At 38.7% G+C, this 13,596-nt stretch overlaps 1 pseudogene; it reads left to right on the top strand.

Moving 5' to 3' along the window:
* Positions 1–11,620: 11,620 nt before the first annotated feature.
* Positions 11,621–11,752, top strand: LOC128593100 (uncharacterized; annotated as a pseudogene).
* The last annotated feature ends 1,844 nt before the right edge of the window (positions 11,753–13,596 follow it).

Genomic DNA, 13,596 nt, shown 5'->3' on the forward strand with positions numbered 1-13,596 from the left:
TATTAAATCTCAGGATGTGGCGGGATGGAAGGACAGCCTTAAAATAGTCCCTTTGAAAATAGCCCCTCCGGGGGGCTTTTCTCTGCAGATCTATCTCCTTGACACACATTCCCAGGGAAGTCAAGCCAATGAGCAGGGTGCAGGGCAGATTCTGTGGAGGGAGGAACAGACCCGATTGTTCCCCAGTGTAAACCCATAGGGGTGCCAGGCCAGAGGTCCTCACACTTGTCCCACCTCTGGGCTCAGGACACTTGGATCACAAATACCCTCCCTGGTGAGACAGCTGGTCCCCCTGCCAGGTGCACACTCATCAAACTCCTCAAAGCTTCAGCTGCTGGGCAGACTCCCTCCCTCCTCCTGTGTGAGCTGTTGGCAAAGACTGGAGGCTAGGGCAGGACTTCGGTTACCTGTGCCCCATTGTTCTACCTCGGGGCTCTCTCTTGCAGCAAGAGGCCCTGGGTACCAGGGAAAGCACCCACCTAGGAGCAACCCATATTCAAGCGGTTATGTGAATTCCCCCGTCCCCTTGCCCTCCAGGGGACACATCTGAGGTGTGTACTTTACTCGAATTCCTAGCGTTGTTCGAAGGAATTAAATTCCAGGGACAGTGGTAACCTGCTTTACTCCATATTCCTTACTGGCTGTCTTCCTTTCCCTACCCCTCCTCTTGGGATTTCCTAGGTTCAACTCCCAAATAAACTATTTGTACTTGGTACCTTATCTCAGGGTTGGTTTTTGAGGGAACTTGAACGAAGACAAGTATATGACTCCTCTCATGGTTAGTCAGAGTCCTCACTAACTTTGCCGGATGCAGATGAAAACCGTGAGAGACAGTGCCAGATGTCAGCCTTCTGGATGCGCTGTGATGACGGACCATGACCTCAGGACAGAGCTGGGAGCTAGGTCCAAAGAGAGGAAAGAGCCTTAGTGGATGCAGGAGGACAGTCCCTTCCGCTAACCCAGTGCTTCTCAAGCATCCTAATGCAGCGGCCCTTTAAGACAGTTGCTGTGGGTCACGACCCGCAGGTTGGGAACCGCTGCAAGCAGCACTTCTGTGTTTTCCTTCCATTCCAAGCTTCACCTTGGAACTTACTCTGCGTCTCAGGAACTGCAGTAAGTCAAACTAGGCCACTGGGAAGTTTTTTGTAATAAAGATTTTCCAGCATGCATTCAGATGAAGATGACTTTGAGACTATTGATTAAGATGAAGAAGCAGGCTTGGGAGGAAAAGAGGCTGCCCCAGTCAGCCTCCTTATCCTGCTGGCCCAGCCCTTACAGCAGGACTTGTCTAAATTCTACCTCAGAACCCATGCCCATGTGACTAGAGACCCCTTGACAGCCCCAATATGTCTCTATTCAAAATGTGATCCCCGATCTAGCAGCATCAGCATCACCTGGCACTTGTTAGAAGTGCAGCCCCATCGCAAACCTACTCCTCAGGGTTTGCATTTCAGTAGCAGCCCAGGGGCCCAGGTTGCACAGCTGGCGGTTAGAGGTGGCTGCCTCTGAAAAGGAGTTAAGGTGAGAACTACATAGCTGAAGGACTGGGTTATTGCTCTTGGATGTCCACAAGACTGATAAAAATGTAAAACCATGTGCTCTCACCTACCAGGCACAATGTAACAGTACACGGCACACCTCCTGGGTGAGGGGCATAACTACAACTTGGACTCTACCTAACAATGTAATCTAATTGTACCCTCATATTAATCTGAAATTTTTTAAATGTAAAACCAGTGTAAAGAAAGGAAATAGATATTTTAGAATGCTATTTAAAACTGTAACAGCATAAAAACAGAACTAAAAAATTTAAAATGTATGATTTATTTTAAATAGAGTGAGGGAAAGAGGTAGAATATTTAGCTAAATGTTATATTGTTCATATAGAAAAGCCAAAATACATAAGTCAAGGAATAGAATTATAAGTTATGTTATTTAGAAAAATGTAGATGACCACCAGAAAATAACAGACTCATTTTAAAGCTCCAGGGAGCAGCACTAGTGAAGAGGTGGGTGGGCAGGAAAAAAAAGTTTTATTTTTTACTCTAGGTCTTCTACGCTGTTTAAATTTTTATTGGCATGCACATGCATTATTCCTTTGTTATTTATAAAATTAAGATTTTTTTAAAAAAAGAACTAGATTAAAAGCTAAACAAGGTTACAAGAGCAAGAGAAGGTTTTTTTTTTTTCTGAGAATGCAAAAGACTTGGACATATTTATAGGCAGAGGATAAAGGAAAAATAGAAAGATGGTAAAAGTAGAAGAAAAGAAATAGCAAATAGATTTTTGTCCTCTACTTCTGCTGTGATTCTTCCTGACCTTCCAAAGAACATACCTACTCAATTTTTCTTTGTTAAATGTATTCTTTTCTTTTTAATTACAAAAGCTATCTCAGTTCTTCTCCCTGTCTCAAGAGTAATCAATATTATTGTTGGGGCGTGTTTTGTTTCTGTATCAGCTAGCTGATGCTGCATAATAAAAATTCAGTGCCATGCATTGTTTACATGTCTGGTGTGGTCAGTTTGGTGGCTTTACTCATTCTGACTGGGTTTGCCTGCATGTCTGACAGTCATCTGTGAGCCAATCTAGGGTAGCCTCAGCTGAGACAACTGTGGAGGCTAGACTCTCTTCCCTGTCTCTCTTCCTCCAGCAGCCTATCCCACGCATGTTCTCAGAGTAACAGAAGAAGCACAAGAATGGGTAGGTGCCATTGCATCAGTGTCTTTTGAGCCTCTGCTTGCAGCACACTCAGCAAATTGAAGCACACATTCTATTGATTCAAAGAAAATCACATGGCTAACCTCAAAGTCTACAGGAAAGGGCTAAACAAAGACACATACAAAGTGTCTTTTTCTGCATGGATACATATCAGAAGGTGAGGAATTGGGTCTACTATTGCAATTAATCATATTGCTGGATCAGAGGTTGACAAGTTATGGACCACAGGCAGAAGCTGGCCCCTCATCTGATTCCGTGAATCAAGTTTAATTGTAACTCAGCTGTGAAGTAATACATACTTCATTTATGTATTATCTGTGGCTGCTTTCACACTACAATGTCTAAGTTCAGTAGCTGCAACAGAATTGATAAGGCCTAGAAGACCTAAAATGTTTGCTGTCTGGCCATTCATATAAAAATGTGCTGATTCTTATTGTAGATCTTTTTCTAAGTATTCATATACATCTATATTTATACATATGTCATACTAATATTAATATTTTTAAATTTTAATAAAGAGGAATATATACTACTTCTTATTTTAATAAAGAGGAATATATACTACTACTTATAATGTTCTTTGCTACTTTAAAATATACCTTGATCTTTCCATGTCAGCACAAATAGACCTAACTCATTTTTTTTGGTAACTTTTACAATTTTCTGTTCTATATAACATAGTATATTTAACCATGTGCTTTCACTTGCCCCACTGCTTTTATTTTTTTATTTCTGCCACTGCAAACAATATCGCAATAACTACCCTTTTATATTCCTCTTGGTACACATTTACAGTGCATTTCTTTAGGATAAATAAGTAGATGTAATAGGATGCATTAAAGAGTATGTCTATTTGGGCGGTGCCTGTGGCTCAAAGGAGTAGGGCTCTGGCCCCATATACTGGAGGTGGTGGGTTCAAACCTGGCCCCAGCCAAAAACTGCAAAAAATAAAATAAAATAAAAGAGTACGTCTATTTTTTCCCCCAACACATTAAAACAGCAAAGGTGAAATAAATTGAAGTGAATATCAGTATCTCACTACTTAGATCCTATCATTATCATTTTTGTATACTGGCTTTATCATACATCCATTTCTCTATGAATTCATTAATTTGTCTAATGTATAATTTATTTCCAATTAAATTTTGAGAAATCAGTTCACCTCTCCCTAATTACTTCAACATGCATGTAAATCATTAGAGTCAAATATTTTTTAGAATTTTAGTATTTTATGTAAGGCTTATGTGCAGTAAAGTGCTCAGAACATTCATGGAGTTTTGACGAATTGTATGCCTGTGTCACACTAAACTCTACCAAATGCTAAAACATTAACATCACCCCAGAAAGTTTTCCCCATGCCTTTCTCAGTCAAAGCCTGATCCAGAGCAAGGCCCCAATTCTCTTCAATTTTGAAAAGGCTGAGAGAGGTGAGGAAGCTGCAGAAGGAAAGTCTAAAACTAGCAGAGGCTGGTTTCTGAAGTGTAGAGAAGGAAATTGTCTCCATAACAAACAAACAAAAAAAGTGCAAGGTGAAGCAGCAAGTACTAATGTAAACACTGACACAAGTTGTCCAAGAAGTCCTAGTAAGATCACTAATGAAGGTAGCTACACCAAACAGCAGATTTTTGATGTAGACAAAACAACCTCATCTTGGAAGAAGATGCCATGGAGGACATTCATAGGTAGAAAAGAGAAGTAAATGGCTCCAAAACTTTGAAGTTTTTTTAACTGTCCTCTTGGAGGCTAATGCTAAAGTTGGTGACTTTAAGTTGAAGCCAGTGCTCCTTTACCATTTAAAAAAATCCTAGGGCCCTTCAGAATTATGCTAAATCTACTCTGTCTGAGCTCTATAAATGGAACAACAATGCCTAGATGACAGCACATCTGTCTACAGCAGCGGTTCTCAACCTGGGGGTCATGACCCACAGGAATTATATTAAAGGGTCGCGGCATTAGGAAGGTTGAGAAAGGATGATTTCCTAAATATTTCAAGACCAATGTTTAGACCTACTGCTCAGAAAAAAAGATTCTTTTCAAAGATTTAGTGTTCAGTGACAATGTACCTGGTCACCCAAAAGCTATAAGGGAGATGTACAAAGAGATGGACGTTGTTTTTATGCCTGCTAACAGAACATCCATTCTGCAGCCTGTGAATCAAGGAGTTAATTTTGACTTTCAAGTCTTATTATTTCAGAAATTACATTTTGTAAGACTATAGCTGCCGTATATGGTGATTCCTCTGACAGATATGGGCAAAGCAAGGAAGGATTCACCATTCTAGACACCATAAACATTTGTGATTCATGGGAGGAGGTCAAAGTCTCAACATTAACAAGAGTTTAGAAGAAGTTGATTCAAAGTTTCATGGATGATTTTGAGGAGCTCAAGACCTCAGTGGAGAAAGTACCTGCAAATTTGGTGGAAATAGCAAGATAGAACTAGGATTAGAAGTGGAGCATGAAGATGTGACTGAATTGCTATAATACAATTTTGTGATAAAACTTGAACGGATGAATTGCTTCCTATGGATGAGCAAAGAAAAGTGGTTTCTTGAGATGGTATCTGTTCCTGGCGAAGATGCTGTAAACATTGTTGAAATGACAACAAAAAAAAATTAGAATATTACGTAAACTTAGTTGGTAAAGCAGCAGTAGGGTATGAGAGGACTGACTCCAATTTTGAAAGAAGTTCAAGTGTGGGTAAAATGCCATAGCTGCACAAACTATAGAGAAATCTTTCATGAAAAGAAGAGTCATTGGATGCAAGAAATGTCACTGTTGTCTTATTTTTTTAAATTCCTGCAGGTACCCCAACCAATAATACCACCATCCATCTGTGGCCATCAACATGTATGAGGCAAGACTTTGCACCAGCAAACAGATTATGAGTCGCCAAAGGCTCAGATGATTGCTATCATTTTTTAGAATCAAAGTGTTTTTTAATTAAGGTATGCATCTTGTGTTTTAGATCTAATGCTATTGGACACATACTAGACTACAGCACACCGTAAACATATAAATAACAGCACACTGTAAACATATAAACTTTTATAAATATATGTTTATATGTACTGGGGAAAAAATTCTCATGCCTTGCTCTATCTCTAATAGTATCTATCTAGCTTTGAAGTTTTAAAGCCAATCAATCTTAAGAAGATGAATTTAAGCCATTCACAATTATTTTGATTACTAATGTTTGGATTCATTTCATCTTACTTTATTCTCTTTGCCATAATTTTTATTGTTTCTGTTTCTTATTATTGTATTGACTTGATTGTATTTGTTTTTTCCATCTTTTCTCCTAGAATGGTCTGGAAGAAATAGGTTTATATTTCTGGGGAGTATTCTTAAACTGTAGCACATACAATTTAATTTGTATTTGTCTACTTATTTTTAAAAAGATTCACTGTATCCTCACTCTAAGAAGACAATAACCTTGGCATTGTTTCAGTTTCCAATCCTCATTTTCATCCTTTGGTTTACCTCTTTTATTGATACCAGCCAGAAGTCTAGCTTTGGATAATCTTTTTTTTTTTTTTTTTTTTTTACAATCTCTCATTATTTAGACCTAGCAATAAATCTTACTAGGGAATTTTCTCTTGGATTCTCCCCACCCCCATACAAGAGTACCTGTAAATATTGCTTTTACAGAGCACCTGAAGCTGGTAAGCTGCATCTCTCAAAATGTCATCATTTCAATCGCACACTTACTTGAGAGTTTGGCATTGAAGATTCCACACTACACCACCTCACCACAGCAGCTAAAATTCTGTGAGTTTAATTGATGTTACTTTTCACACTGTGCTTCTTAAAAACTTCTCCCATTCTCACACATTGATCACTGGGAAGGCTCTGGGTCCTATTGTCTTCCTTTGCTTAGAAAAATCCTCCTCAGTTGAGTAGGAAGTAGATTTTGAACATATGCTGACATGCTCCCACCCTTTCTACCTCAACTTCCACCTGCACAGCCTCAGGTCTTGAAAGGAAGAGGAGGAACATTGAGTAGTCTAAACTGGCTCCCATTTGTGCACTCACAAAACTATGTGCTTAAGCCTGAGTGTTCACATAAAGCAAATTAGGGGTACTTTTTTTCTTTATAAAAATTATTCTTTGGTGTACAAAAGCATTCAATGCAATTTTCCTTTTAATATCCAACTTTTCTAGTACATTTCAAATCTGATTCCATTTCCAACAATTCAGTTGACTTTTTATTTTGCAGAATACAGTGATTGTATTAAACCTATAAAACAAGTATGCCGATAGTTCCTCTTTACAGGTTTTTATGTTTTTTGAAGTTTCAAGGATGAAATTCTGTGAATTCATGCAAGATAGTGGAGGACCTGGTATGGTTTCTGGACATGGACTCTCCCACTGAGTTGTTCAGATGAAAGAAATTGCAAGGAAAACTAGAAGCTACTGTGAGACCTTGCAATCTATACTCAGTCTCTATTTTTGATAATGTCATTTTTAAACAAATATCCTCATTAAAGTTTTGCAAAACAAGAGCTGTAAGTACTAATTTAACTTGAACTTCTAGAGCCATCTTCCTTTCTAAAGGTGTTCAGGTGGGCCACACTCTTGTTCCCACTCAATAACCCAATGAAGGTATTAAAGACTGATGAATTGTTTCTGATGAATTGCCCAGGGTGACAGATTTATCTGACCGCAGTAAAATCCTTAGCCTAGGGTCTGGCACTTAACTTGATGCTCACTAAATATTTTCTTTTTCTTTTCTTTTTTTTTTTTTGTAGAGACAGAGTCTCACTTTATGGCCCTCGGTAGAGTGCCATGGCATCACACAGCTCACAGCAACCTCCAACTCCTGGGCTTAAGTAATTCTCTTGCCTCAGCCTCCCGAGTAGCTGGGACTACAGGCGCCCACCACAACGCCCGGCTATTTTTGGTTGCAGTTTGGCCGGAGCCGGGTTTGAACCCGCCACCCTCGGTATATGGTGGGGCCGGCGCTTTACCGACTGAGCCACAGGCGCCGCCCCGATAAATATTTTCTAAATGAAGAATCTGGAGGGTTTTTTTCCCAGCCAGTTTTGTAGACTTTTCACTTCATTGCGCTGCCTCCCTACTAATCAGGAACTGCTCATTAACACAAACTGCTTGCAAGGGACTACCTGTGTAGCAGATCGGAAGGTCGGCCTCCTATTGGTGTTATTTGTGCCTGAAATGCAACCCACACACATAACTTCTCTATGTGGTCTGTGTGTTCAGGAATCTTGAATGTTTTCCAGGGGTGTGGAGGGTGACTTCTCACATGTGGACAGACAGGGCCTGCTTCCTGAGCATGCAACCTGTGCAGTTGTGCTTGAGGAGTTGGGAATCCATGCTTGTTTTAATGCTCTTATTTCTCCACTTTGAAACTCTTAATTTTTAAACAAGAGGTTCCAAGTTTTCTTTTTACACTGGGAAATCTATAATTGATGTAGCCCATCCTGGTGGTTAGAGACCAATCATGAAAAAAAAAAAAAGATTAAGGCTTTTGATATGAATGATACTTAAGTGGGTAAAATTTTCAATGTCATATAAAGAATACCTATTTTTACAAAATATGATATCTTCTCTGTGTTAAGGGAGGAGAGTGAATATTTGTCAGGGACAGGGTAACATTCTAGGACCGTTGATCTTCCCATTTTGAATGTAAAAGAAACTTTCGGGTCCGGGAGTCCCACCTGCTCAGGTTACAGACAGGGAACATCCAGAAGTAGCTCAACAAGCTCCTGCCCCCTTGACCTGGCTGGAGGCAGGTCGCAGGGCTCCTGGGTCCCCCTGCTGCTTAGACTGCATCAGGGTCTCAGAATCAGAAAGTGGCAGGTCAGGGAACATGGTATCTGTCTTCACAGAGTGGTCTAGGGCTGAAGGTGGCCTTCTAAGTCCTGGAGTGTGGTCTTTTGAGTGAATCTAAATTTTATAAAACAAATCCTTTTAACAGAGGGATTTGTCCTGTGAAGTTTTGATTCAACTGAGGGACTGCACTTGGGGATCTGGAGGGTTGCATGTGGCCTCGAAATGATAGGTTCCCCGTCTCTGGTGGTATAGAGATTGTAAAACAAACAAAGGCATAGCCCGTAGCTCAGTAGATAGGGTGCCGGCCACATACACCCAGGCAGGCGGGTTCAAATCCAGCCGGGGCCTGCTAAACAACAATGACAACTGCAACCAAAAAATAGCTGGGCGTTGTGGCCGGCGCCTGTAGTCCCAGCTACTTGGGAGGCTGAGGCAAGAAAATCACTTAAGCCCAAGAGTTTGAGGTTGCTGTGAGCTTGTGATATCACAGCACTCTACTGAAGGTGACATAGTGAGACTTTGGTCTCAAAAAAAAAAAAAAGATTTCAATAATTGCATGTTTATCTTTGCAGTGGTACAGGCATATTAATGAAGGCTAATCTACAAAGAGCCAAAAAGAAAAAGAAAAAACCTTGAAGGAAAAACGGATCAGTTGTCCTCAGCTCACATATTTGTCTATGAGGAGGTCGCTCAGTGGGACAGGCAACATGATTATTCACTGAGGTCTCTTTGTCCTCAGCAACCAGATTAAGTGGGGAGATGAGGAGAAGGTCCTCCCGGAGCCAGAGCAGTGATATGCCTTGGCTATTTTCATTCCTATCACTGTACGGTGGAAAAAGTACCTTCTAATTGATGCAACAGGAAACCTGAGTGAAATAGCTTAAAGTTGTTGAAAGTAAAAATAAAATTGGCATGAAGTGGTGATGAGGAAAGAACTGTCGGTGAGCCGTCATGAGCTACGTGGGCACGCTGTGGTCGTGTTGCATAAATATTTCTGACAAATAGAATCATGAGTTGTTTTTTTTTTTTATAACTTTTTATTGTGGTAAAATACACATGGCATAAAATTGATCATTTTAACCATTGTTAAATATACAGTTCACAGTTCACTGGCATTAAGTACATTCACAACCCTATCAACCCATCACCACTATCTGTTTCCAGGACTTTTTCATCTTCCCAAAGTGAACCTCTGTGCCCATTAAAAAATTGCCCCCAACTCCTCCTCTCCCCAGCCCATGGCAAACCCTATTGTACTTTCTGTCTCTATGAATTGCCCATTCTAGTATCTTACATAAGTGGAATCCTACAATATCTGTCCCTTTGTGTCTGATTTAACTCACTTAGCATAATATTTTCAAGGACCATCCATGTAGTCGCATGTAATATCGGAATTTCATTGTTTTTTAAGGCTGAAAAATGTTCCACTTATGTATACACCACATTTTATTTATTTATTTCTCTCTTAAGGGACATTTGATTGTTATGAATAATGCTTCTATGAACTTATATAAAAATTTCTATTTGCTTTTAATTTTTGAGTATATGCACAGTAGGGGAATTGCTGATCATATAGTAATTCTTTTTTTTAAGCTTTTTTATTAAATCATAAACACATAGATCATATATACATTAATACATCTATAGAATACAGTGTGCTGATTTCATATAGAATTAGGAATGCTTACATCACACTGGTTAATATATACCTTATCTCGTATATTAGTTATTGTGTTAAGACATTTATACTCTATACTAATAGATCCGACATATACCCTTGCCTCATGCACCATTGGTGTGATCCCACCATTCACCCTCCCTCTATCTGACCTCCTCCCTCATTTCCCATCTCCCTCCTCCCTCCTTCATCTTGGGCCATAATTGTGATCTATTCTTCATATGAAAGTGTGATTGATTGTAAATTGGTCATATAATAATTCTATGTTTAATTTTTTTGAGGAACCACCATATAGTACTGTTTTCCATAGTAGCTGCACCATTTTACATTCCTACCAACAAAACACAAGAGTTCCAATTTCTCCACATCTTGCCATCACTTGTTGTTTTCTGTTTAGGAGGGGTTGGGTTTTTTTGTTTGTTTGTTTGCTTTTAATAGTCATCCTAATGAGTATGAAGTGGTATCTCACTTTGATTTAGATTTACATTTCTATAATGACTGTTGATGCTGAACATCTTTTCATGTGCTTATTGGACATTTGTATGTCTTTAATGAAATGTTTATTCAAGTCTTTTGGCCATTTTTTAATTATGTAAATGTATAAGGTATGAAGTATTGTTATAATCTATACAATATGGAATAATTAAGCCACGCTAATTAATATTTCCATTACTTTAATTTTTTTTATGGTATAAACATTTGAAATTTACTCTTAGCAACTTTGAATATGCATTAAATTATTATTAACTATAGTCACCATGCTGTGCAATGGATCTCAAAAAATTTATGCCGCCTGTCTAATGGAAACTTTGTATCCTTGACTAACATCTCTCAATTCCCCTTATTTCCAGGCTTCTGATAACCACCATCCTATTCTCTGAGTTTGTTTCTTTTTTTTTTTATTAAATCATAACTGTATACATTGATATGATCATGGGGCATCATACACTCGCTTCATAGACCATTTGACACATTTTTATCACAGTGGTTAACATAGCCTTTCCGGCGTTATCTCAATTAAGTGAGATAACATGATCTCTGCCCTTCTGTGCCTGGCTTATTTCACTCAGCACAATAACTTCTAGGTTTATTCCTGTTGTAGCAAATGACAGAATTCCTTTTTAAGGCTGAATAATATTTCATTATACATACATATATTTTATTTATTCATTCAACCATTGATAAATACTTCTGTTTATTCCATAACTTAGCTATCATGAATTGTGCTGAAATGAACATGAGAATGCAGATATATCTTTGACATATGAATTTCAAATACTTTGGATGTGCGCCCAGAAGTAGAATTGCTGGATAATACAGTAATTCTATTTTTTTTCAGGACCCTTCATATAGTTTTTCATAATAGCTGTACTAATTTACATTCCCAACAACAGTGTACAAGGGTTCCCTTTTCTCCACATTCATGCCAATCACGTCTCGGCCTTTTGGCTAAGATCAAGTTTAGTGTCTACATTCTCTTTTTTTTTTTTATTAAATCATAACTGTATACATTGATATGATCATGGAGCATCATACACTCGCTTCATAAACCATTTGACACATTTTTATCACAGTGGTTAACATTGCCTTTCCGGCGTTATCTCAGTTACTGTGCCAAAACATTTACATTCTACATTTACCAAGTTTCGCAAATACCCCTGTAATATGCACCACAGGTGTGATCCCACCGATCCCCCTCCCTCTATCCACCCCCTCCTTTCCCACTTCCCCCTATTGTTAAGTTGTAGCTGGGTTATATCTTTCATGTGAGAGTCCCAAATTAGTTTCATAGTAGGGCTGTGTACATTGGGTACTTTTTCTTCCATTCTTGGGATACTTTACTAAGAAGAATATGTTCCAGCTCCATCCATGTAAACATGAAAGAGGTAACGTCTCCATCTTTCTTTAAGGCTGCATAGTATTCCATGGTATACATATACCACAATTTATTAATCCATTCGTGGATCGATGGGCACTTGGGCTTTTTCCAACCATAAAAATACTAGAGGAGAATGCAGGGAAAATCCTTGAAGAAATTGGTCTGGGTGAGTATTTCATGAGGAGAACCCCCCAGGCAATTGAAGCAGCTTCAAAAATACACTACTGGGACTTGATCAAACTAAAAAGCTTCTGCACAGCTAAGAACACAGTAAGCAGAGCAAGCAGACAGCCCTCAGAATGGGAGAAGATATTTGCAGGGTATATCTCTGACAAAGGTTTAATAACCAGAATCCACAGAGAACTCAAACGCATCAGCAAGAAAAAAACAAGGGATCCCATCGCAGGCTGGGCAAGGGATTTGAAGAGAAACTTCTCTGAAGAAGACAGGCGCACGGCCTTCATACATATGAAAAAGTGCTCATCATCTTTAATCATCAGAGAAATGCAAATCAAAACTACTTTGAGATATCATCTAACTCCAATGAGACTAGCCTATATCACAAAATCTCAAGACCAGAGATGTTGGCGTGGATGCGGAGAAAAGGGAACACTTCTGCACTGCTGGTGGGAATGCAAATTAATACATTCCTTTTGGAAAGATATATGGAGAACACTCAGAGATCTAAAAATAGATCTGCCATTCAATCCTGTAATTCCTCTGCTGGGCATATACCCAGAAGAGCAAAAATCACAACATAACAAAGATATTTGTACCAGAATGTTTATTGCAGCCCAATTCATAAGTGTCTACATTCTTGCCAACACTTCTGTCTCTCAGCTAACAGTCATTCTGACAGGTGGGAGATGATATCTCACTGATGCTTTAATTTGCGTTTCCCTAATAATTGGTGATGTTGAGCATTTTTTCCTATATCGGATGGCCCTTTGTATGCCTTCTATTGAGAAATGTGTATTCAGGTCCTGTGCTCACTTTTTAATTGAGTGTTTGTTTTCTTGTGAATTGAGTTGTTTGAGATCCTTATGTATTCTGGATATTAACCTATTATCAGATTTATGGCCTGAAAATATTTTCTCTCAGTCTGTAGGTTGTCTCTTCATACTGTTGATTGTTTCTTTTGCTGTGCAGAGGCCATTCATTTACCTATTGTTACTTTGTCACCTATGCTTTGGGGCTCAAATCTAAAAAGTCATTGCCTAGACAAATGTTGAATAGTTTTCCTTCTGTATTTTCTTCTAGTTTACAGTTTTAGGTCTTATGTTTAAGTCTTTAACCAATTTTATGTTGATTTTTGTATATAGTCTGAGATAAGGGTCTAACTTCATTCTTGTGTGTGTGTGGATATCCAGTTTTCTCAACACCGTCTGTTAAAGAGAGACTGTCTACTTCCCATTGTGTGTTCTTGGCACCTTCACTGAAAAAAATCACTTGATAATAAACATATGAGTTCATTTCTGGACTCCATTGGTTGATGTGTGTATTTTATTTATTTATTATTTTTTTTT

This window comes from Nycticebus coucang, chromosome 8 (assembly GCF_027406575.1).
Source record: "Nycticebus coucang isolate mNycCou1 chromosome 8, mNycCou1.pri, whole genome shotgun sequence".
In the NCBI taxonomy this organism is placed as follows: domain Eukaryota; kingdom Metazoa; phylum Chordata; class Mammalia; order Primates; family Lorisidae; genus Nycticebus; species Nycticebus coucang.